The following is a 9435-nucleotide window of genomic DNA, read 5'->3' as shown; positions in this document are numbered from 1 at the left end:
ACACCATTCTAAAAACTGCACCCCTCAAGCTGCTCAAAACCACATTCAAGAAGTTTATTTACCCTTTACGTACTTCACAGGAACTAAAACAATGTGGAAGAAAAAAATGAACATTTTACTTTTTTTTGCAAACATTTTACTTCAGAACCATTTTTTTTAATTTTCACAAGTGTAAAAACAGAAATTTAACCACAAATTTTGTTGTGCAATTTTTCCTGAGTACACCAATACCCCATATGTGGAGGTAAACCACTGTTTGGGCGCACCGCAGAGCTTGGAAGTGAAGGAGCACCGTTTGACTGTTTCAATGCAGAATTGGCTGGAATTGAGATCGGACGCCATGTCGCGTTTGGAGAGCCCCTAATGTGCCTAAACAGTGGAAACCCCCCACAAGTGACACCATTTTGGAAACTAGACCCCCCAAGGAACTTATCTAGATGTGTGGTGAGCACTTTGAACCCCCAAGTGCTTCACAGAAGTTTGTAACGTAGAGCCGTGAAAATAAAAAATCGCATTTGTTTTCACAAAAATGATTTTTTCGCCCACAAATTCTTATTTTCACAAGGGTAACAGGAGAAATTAGACCACAAAAGTTGTTGTGCAATTTCTCCTGAGTACGTCGATACCCCATATGTGGAGGTAAACCACTGTTTGGGCGCACCGCAGAGCTTGGAATTGAAGGAGCACCGTTTGACTTTTTCAATGCAGAATTGGCTGGAATTGAGATCGGATGCCATGTCGCGTTTGGAGAGTCCCTGATGTGCCTAAACAGTGGAAACCCCCCACAAGTGATACCATTTTGGAAACTAGACCCCTTAAGGAACTTATCTAGATGTGTGGTGAGCACTTTGAACCCCCAAGTGCTTCACAGAAGTTTATAACGTAGAGCCGTGAAAATAAAAAATCTCATTTTTTCTACAAAAATGATCTTTTTGCCCCAAAATTTTTATTTTCACAAGGGTAACAGGAGAAATTAGACCACAAAAGTTGTTGTGCAATTTCTCCTGAGTACGTCGATACCCCATATATGGAGGTAAACCACTGTTTGGGCGCACCGCAGAGCTTGGAAGAGAAGGAGTGTCGTTTTACTTTTTCAATGTAGAATTGGCTGGAATTGAGATCGGACGCCATGTCACGTTTGGAGAGCCGCTGATGTGCCTAAACAGTAGAGACCCCCCACATATGACACCATTTTGGAAACTAGACCCCTTAAGGAACTTATCTAGGTGTGTGGTGAGCACTTTAAACCCCCAGGTGCTTCACAGAAGTTTATAACGTTTAGCCGTGAAAATAAAAAAATCGCATTTTTTCTACAAAAATGATCTTTTTGCCTCCAAATTTTTATTTTACCAAGGGTAACAGGAGAAAATGGACCTCAGAAGCTGTTGTACAATTTGTCTTGAGTACGCCGACACCCCATATGTGGGGGTAAACCACTGTTTGGGCGCATGGCTGAGCTCGGAAGCAAAGGAGCGCCATTTGACTTTTCAATGCAAAATTGACTGGAATTGAGATCGGACGCCATGTCGCGTTTGGAGAGCCCCTGATGTGCCTAAACAGCAGAAACCCCCCAAAAGTGACTCCATTTTGGAAACTAGACCCCCCATGGAACTTATCTAGATGTGTAGTGAGAACTTTGAATGCCCAAGTGCATCACAGAAGTTTATAATGCAGAGTCGTGAAAATAAAAAATATATATTTTTTAACAATAAAGATTTTTTAGCCCCCAAGTTTTTATTTTCACAAGGGTAACAAGAGAAATTGGACCCCAAAAGTTGTTGTCCAATTTGTCCTGAGTATGCTGGTACCCCATATGTGGGGGTAAACCACTGTTTGGGCGCACGGCAGAGCTCGGAAGGGAAGGAGTGCCATTTTGGAATGCAGACTTTGATAGAATTGTCTGCGGGCGTTATGTTGCCTTTGCAGACCCCTAATGTACCTAAACAGTAGAAACCCCCAACAAGTGACCCCATTTTGGAAAATAGACCCCCCCAAGGAACTTATCTAGATATGTGGTGAGAACTTTGAATGCCCAAGTGCTTCACAGAAGTTTATAATGCAGAGTAGTGAAAATAAAAAATATATTTTTTCCCACAAAAAAGATTTTTTTAGCCCACAAATTTTTATTTTCACAAGGGTAACAAGAGAAATTGGACCCCAAAAGTTGTTGTCCAATTTGTCCTGAGTATGCTGGTACCCCATATGTGGGGGTAAACCACTGTTTGGGCGCACGGCAGAGCTCGGAAGGGAAGGAGCGCCATTTTGGAATGCAGACTTTGATAGAATTGTCTGCGGGCGTTATGTTGCGTTTGCAGACCCCTAATGTACCTAAACAGTAGAAACCCCCACAAGTGACCAAATTTTGGAAACTAGACCCCCTAAGGAACTTATCTAGATATGTGGTGAGAACTTTGAAAGCTCAAATGCTTCACAGAAATTTATAATGCAGAGTAGTGAAAATAAAAAAATATATTTTTTTCCAACAAAAAAGATTTTTAGCCCCCAAGTTTTTATTTTCACAAGGGTAACAGGAGAAATTGGACCCCAAAAGTTGTTGTCCAATTTATCCCGAGTACGCTGATGCCCCATATGTGGGGGTAAACCACTGTTTGGGCGCACGGCAGAGCTCAGAAGGGAGGGAGTACCATTTGACTTTTTTAGCGCAAAATTGGCTGTCGTGTTTGGAGACCCCCTGATGTACCTAAACAGTGGAAACCCCCCAATTCTAACTCCAACCCTAACCCCAACACAGCCCTAACCCTAATCTCAACCCGATCCATAATCCTAATCACAACCCTAACGATAATCACAACCCTAACCCCAAAACAGCCCTAATCTCAACCCTAACCATAACCCTAATCAAAATCCTAAATCCAACACACCTCTAACCCTAATCCCAACCCTAACCCTAATCCCAACCCTAATCCCAAACGTAACACTAATCCCAACCCTAATCCAAACCCTAACCCTAATCCCAACTCTAACCCTAACTTTAGCCCCAACCCTAACTTTAGCCCCAACCCTAACCATAACTTTAGCCCCCGTCGCCACAAAAAAAGTTCAATGTAACCTTTTTTTTGTACGTCGCGTCCGCCATTTCCGCGGATGCGTGGCCGTAACTCTGCCCCCTCCTCCCCAGGACATAGACTGGGCAGCGGATGCGTTGAAAAACTGCATCCGCTGCCCACGTTGTGCACAATTTTCACAACGTGCGTCGGTACATCGGGCCGACGCATTGCGACCGCCCCGTACCGACGCAAGTGTGAAAGAAGCCTAAGGCTACTTTCACACTAGCGTCGTACTCGGCCCATCGCAGTGTGTCGGGCCGACGTACCGACGCTAGCGTTGTAAGCGCCGCACAATGGGTGCAGCGGATGCTGTTTTTTCAACGCATCCGCTGCCCCATTGTGAGGTGCGGGGAGGCGGGGGCGGAGTTCCGGCCACGCATGCGCGGTCGGAAATGGCGGACACGTCGCACAAAAAAGTTACATGTAGTTTTTTTTGTGTCGACGGTCCGCCGAAGCACGACGCATCCGTCGCACGACGGATGCGACATGTGGCAATCCGTCGCAATGCGTCGCTAATGCAAGCCAATGGAGAAAAAACGCATCCTGCAAGCACTTTTGCAGGATGCGTTTTTTCTCCAACGACGCATTGCGACGGAAACCAAAAAACGCTAGTGTGAAAGTAGCCTAACCCTAACCCTAGCCCTAACCCTAAATTTAGCCCCAACCCTAACCCTAACTCTAACCCTAACCCTAACTCTAACCCTAACCCTAACTCTAACCCTAACCCTAACTCTAACCCTAACCCTAACTCTAACCCTAACTCTAACCCTAACCCTAACCCTAACCCTAATTTTAGCCCCAACTTGTCTTCTCCTGCCGGCTGGCAGATGGCAGCATATGGCGGGCGCACTGCGCATGCGCCCGCCATGATGAAAAAGCCGGCTGGCAGGAGAAGACAGAAGAGGACCCAGGGACCCCGGGTGAGTATGATAGGGTCCCCGAATCCCCCTATTTCTCTGTCCTCTGATGTGCGATCACATCAGAGGACAGAGAAATAACTGATCGCTTTTTTTTTTTTTTTTTGCGGTCGCCGGTAAACTGTTAATTACCGGCGATCGCAAAGCAGGGGTCGGTGCAAACCGACCCCGATCATGTTCTTTGGGGTCTCGGCTACCCCCGGCAGCCGAGACCCCAAAGAACATCTGGGTGCCGGGCGGCGGGCGCACTGCGCGTGCGCCCGCCATTTTTTCCCGGAAAAAAGATGGCGGCGCCCATGGGGAGACACGAGGAGCACCGGGGGAGGTAGGTAAGTATTGGGGGGCTATTGGGGGCCATCGGGGACCACATTTCTCTGTCCTCCGATGTGCGATCACATCGGAGGACAGAGAAATTAAACGGCAAATCGCGTTTTGTTTTTTTTTGTTGCGACCGCCGGTAAACGGTTAATTACCGGCGATCGCAACTCGGGGGTCGGTAAAAACCCCCCGAATCATGTTCTCTGGGGTCTCGGCTACCCTCGGCAACCGAGACCCCAGAGAAAATCCGACTCTGGGGGGCGCTATTCACTTTTTCCACAGCGCCGTTAATTAACGGCGCTGTGGATTAAGTACCCTTAGCGGCCGCCGTTAAAAGGCGTATCGGCGGTCGTTAGGGGTTAAACTCATTGATGGTGATGTGTGTCAGGGCTCTTTATATCACTGAAAGCAATTGCAGATACCTGTGCAAATTAGTTTGGCAGGTGTGTCCAAATAAAGGCAAGACTACTTAAGAAGGCTGTTCCACATTATTAAGCAGCCTACATTTTTTGCCAAAATGGGAAAGAAAAAGGATGTGTCGGCTACTGAGAAGCAACAAATTGTGGAGTATTTAGGTCAAGGCTAGTGTTGAGCATTCCGATACTGCAAGTATCGGGTATCGGCCGATACTTGCTGTATCGGAATTCCGATACCGAGATCCGATATTTTTGTGATATCGGGTATCGGTATCGAAACAACATTAATGTAAAAATGTGTAAAAGAGAGAATTAAAATAAAAAATATTGCTATACTCACCTCTCCGACGCAGCCTGCACCTTACCGAGGGAAGCGGCAGCGTTCTTTGTTTAAAATTCGCGCTTTTCTTTCCTTTACGTGAGTCCCGGCTTGTGATTGGTTGCGTGCCGCCCATGTGACCGGGACGCAACCAATCACAGCAAGCCGTGACGTAATTTCAGGTCCTTCAGGATTTTAAAATTACGTTCCGGCGTTGTGATTGGTTGCGTCGCAGTCACATGGGCGACGCAACCAATCACAGCAAGCCGTGACGTAATTTCAGGTCCTTAAGGATTTTAAAATTACGTCCCGGCTTTGTGATTGGTTGCGTCGCAGTCACATGGGAGACGCAACCAATCACAAGCCGTGACGTCACGGGAGGCTGGACACGCGCGCATTTTAAAATGGGCGCGTGTCCAGCCTCCCGTGACGTCCCGGCTTGTTATTGGTTGCGCCGCGATCAACCAATCACAAGCCGGGAGGCTGGACACGCGCACATTTTAAAATTTTAAAATGCGCGCGTGTCCAGCCTCCCGGCTTGTGATTGGTTGACCGCGGCGCAACCAATCACAAGCCGGGACGTCACGGGAGGCTGGACACGCGCCCATTTTAAAAAGCGCGCGTGTCCAGCCTCCCGTGACGTCACGGCTTGTGATTGTTTAATGGCGGCCATGTTGCCGGGACGCGGACCAATCACAGCAAGCCGTGACGTAATTTCGTCACGGCTTGCTGTGATTGGTCCGCGTCCCGGCAACATGGCCGCCCTGACCAATCACAAGCCGGGACTTCACGTAACCAAGTAAAAGCGCGAATTTTAAACAAACAACGCTGCCGGTTCCCTCGCTGAGGTCCAGGCTGCGTCGGACAGGTGAGTATAGCGATATTTTTTATTTTTATTCTTTATTTTACACATTAATATGGTTCCCAGGGTCTGAAGGAGAGTTTCCTCTCCTTCAGACCCTGGGAACCATCAGGAATACCGTCCGATACTTGAGTCCCATTGACTTGTATTGGTATCGGGTATCGGTATCGGATTGGATCCGATACTTTGCCGGTATCGGCCGATACTTTCCGATACCGATACTTTCAAGTATCGGATGGTATCGCTCAACACTAGTCAAGGCATGACTACAGTCAACATTGCCAAGACACTTCATCGTGATCATCGCACAATCAAGAAGTATGTAGCTGATTCCCAGCACACATGTGTGCGTGCTGATAAGGAAAAATTGAGGACTCTTTCCAACAGGCAATTGCGAAAGGTTAAAAGAGCAGCTGCAAAAATGCCTTGTCATAGCAGCAGACAAGTTTTTGAAGCTGCTGGTGCCTCCAACGTCCCCAGAACAACAAGATGCAGGGTCCTTCAGAGGTGCGTAAGCCATCCTGTTGACCACCTCTATCCACTGCACACAAGCAGAAACGGCTCCAGTGGGCCAAACGATACATGAAGGCTGACTTCCAAACTGTTTTGTTCACCGATGAGTGCCGTGCAACGCTCGATGGTCCAGATGGATGGAGTGGAGGATGGCTGGTTGATGGACACCCCATGAAAACATGGCTAAGGCGCCAACAAGGAGGAGGTGGAGTAATGTTTTGGGCTGGAATCATGGGGAGAGAGATTGTCGGCCCCTTTATGATCCCTGAAGGGGTAAAGATGAACTCCATAATCTATGTGGAGTTTCTAAAACAACACTTCCTGCCATGGTTCAAGAGGAAGAACCGTGCTTTCCGCAGCAAGATCATTTTCATGCATGATAATGCACCGTCTCATGCTGCAAAAAACACATCTGCATCTCTGGCTGCTATGGGCATAAAAGAGGACAAACTTATGGTGTGGCCACCATATTCCCCTGACCTCAACCCCATTGAGAACCTCTGGAGCAAAAGGAGTGTCTATGATGGCGGGAGGCAGTTCACATCTAAGCAACAGCTCTGGGAGGGCATTCTGTCCACATGCAAAACAATTGAAGCAGAAACCATCCAAAAACTGACAAATTCAATGGACGAGAGAGTTCAGAAGCTTCTTTCCAACAAGGGGTCCTATGTGCAAATGTAACATCACCTAGAATAAAGTTTTCACTTGAAAACTGTTTGATTTCATTTTGTAATAAGCTGATAATGCTTATAACTTCACAATTGACCATTTTTTTTGCTCAAAATAAAAAAAAAGGTTGAAAACTCTGCTGTGCATAATAATTTGGAACATGCATTTTGAGTGTTTATTTCTTTTTTAAAAGATACTGTTTTCATAGGCAGTTTGTTCCAAAACATTGCAATTATACTAGAATAGTAGATGACTGGAAAATAACAATGACTGCAATTCAGATAGGTAATTTAGAGAAAATATGAGGAAATATTATTTGCATAATAATTTGGAACACAATGTATATTCTGCGGTGAACCCTAAAATTAGTCACATGGTGATAATTGTCTGTTTTATTGCAATGAGCATTTATAGCATGCATAAATATTCACTTACCTTCAGCAACAATACAGAGAGATATATTCTACAATATTTAATTTTTTATATTATTGGTTGTGTATTTTTTTTTTTTTTATCCGGTTTGGTTGACATTCCATGCCCTTCTGCATACATGTATATTTCAGTTTTTCTATCTTTATTTTGTATGATTATGATTTTTTTTTTTATAGTAAAGATCTTTATGTGACATCTCGCTTTTTTATTCTTATGATATATTGTGTAATAATGTCTTTTAAACACTAATAAAGTATATATTTTTAATCCGTACTTTGAATATCTTTTTGGGGGCTATATAATGGGAGTACTAGTCCCATCATCTGATGCCAGTGACTGGAGGTAAGCTTTTTACTTACGGTCACATCTGCGGGCTCACTCTATCATTTGAGTGGGAGCCGCGATTTTCTGACCGACGGTAATAATTTTCCACACTGTCATGTACATGAAAGCGTGGCAAACAGATGTTCGGGGCCCCCATTTAGGGTATGTGCACATGATCAGGAATTTTCGAATTTTTTGCGCGTTTTTTCACTATAAAAACGCATAAACAACGCTTGGATATGCATCCTATCATTTAGAATGCATTCCACAATTTTTGTGCACATGATGCGTTTTTTTCAGCAAAAAAAAACGCACTGCGGGAAAAGAAGCATCATGTTCATTTTTTTTGCGGATTTTTTGCGGATTTCCCATTGTTTTGGAGTGCCGGGAAAAAACGCAAAAAATCCGCAAAAAAAAAGCATCAAAACCACGCAAAAAACGCATGCAGAATTTCTGCGGAAAACCTCAGGTTTATGTCGCGAAAATTCTGCATGCATTCCGGACGTGTGCACATACCCTCAAGTGAATGTGCTCTGGGTCTGGGTACTGTTTTCAGCTATTCGGTCGAACTCTCTGGACCCAAACATCCAGGGGTTCATCCATCACAACACAGGAGAAACTGCAAATCCTATTTTGAGGTTCATTTTCTCCTGTTAGCCTTGTGAAAAACAAAAATCGGGGCCCAAAAGATTATTTTAGTTGAAAAAAATGTGATTTTTTTTATTTTCACTGCTCAATGTTATTAACTTCTATGAAGCACCTGGGGGATCAAGGTGCTCACCACACATATAGATAAGTTCCTTTAGGGGTCTAGTTCCCAAAATGCGGTCACTTGCACGGGTTTCCAGTCTTTAGGCACTTAAGGGGCTTTCCAAACGCGACATAGTGTCTGCTAATAATTCCAGCAATTTTTTGGATTAAAAAAGTAAAATGGTGCTCCTTCCCTTCCGAGACCTGCCGTGCGCCCAAACAGTAGTTTTCCTCAACATATGGGGTATCAGTGTACTCAGGAGAAATTGCATAACAAATTGTATGGTGTATTTTCTCTTGTTACCCTTGTGAAACTAAAAACATTGGGGCTAAAAGAACATTTGTGGGAAAAATATGATTTTTTTTTAACTTTTACAACTCAACGTTATAAATTTCTGTGAAGCACCTGGGCATTCAAAGTGCTGACTATGCATTTAGATAAGTTCCTTAAGGGGTCTAGTTTCCACAATATGGTCGCTTGTGGTGTATTTCCTCTCTTTAGGCACATCAAGGTTCTCCAAACATGCGTGGCGTCCGCTAATGATACCAGCAAATTTTGCAGTCACACAGTCAAATGGCGCTACATCCCTTCTGTGCCCTATCTTACCCCCAAAGAGTAATTTTCCCCACATATGGGGCACCAGCGTGCTCAGGAGAAAATGCACAACAAATTTTGCAGTTTGTTTTCTCCTGGTACATATAAACAAAATTGAGTCTAATGTAAAAAATTTGTGAAAAAAAGTTAAATTTTATTCCTTCGACATTCCACTTATTCCTGTGAAGCACCTGAAGGGTTAATAAACTTGTTGAATGTGGTTTTGAGAACCTTGCAATTTTTAGAATGGTG

This window comes from Ranitomeya variabilis, chromosome 4, assembly GCF_051348905.1.
Source record: "Ranitomeya variabilis isolate aRanVar5 chromosome 4, aRanVar5.hap1, whole genome shotgun sequence".
NCBI classification, from domain to species: domain Eukaryota; kingdom Metazoa; phylum Chordata; class Amphibia; order Anura; family Dendrobatidae; genus Ranitomeya; species Ranitomeya variabilis.
This window is presented reverse-complemented; position numbering follows the sequence as displayed.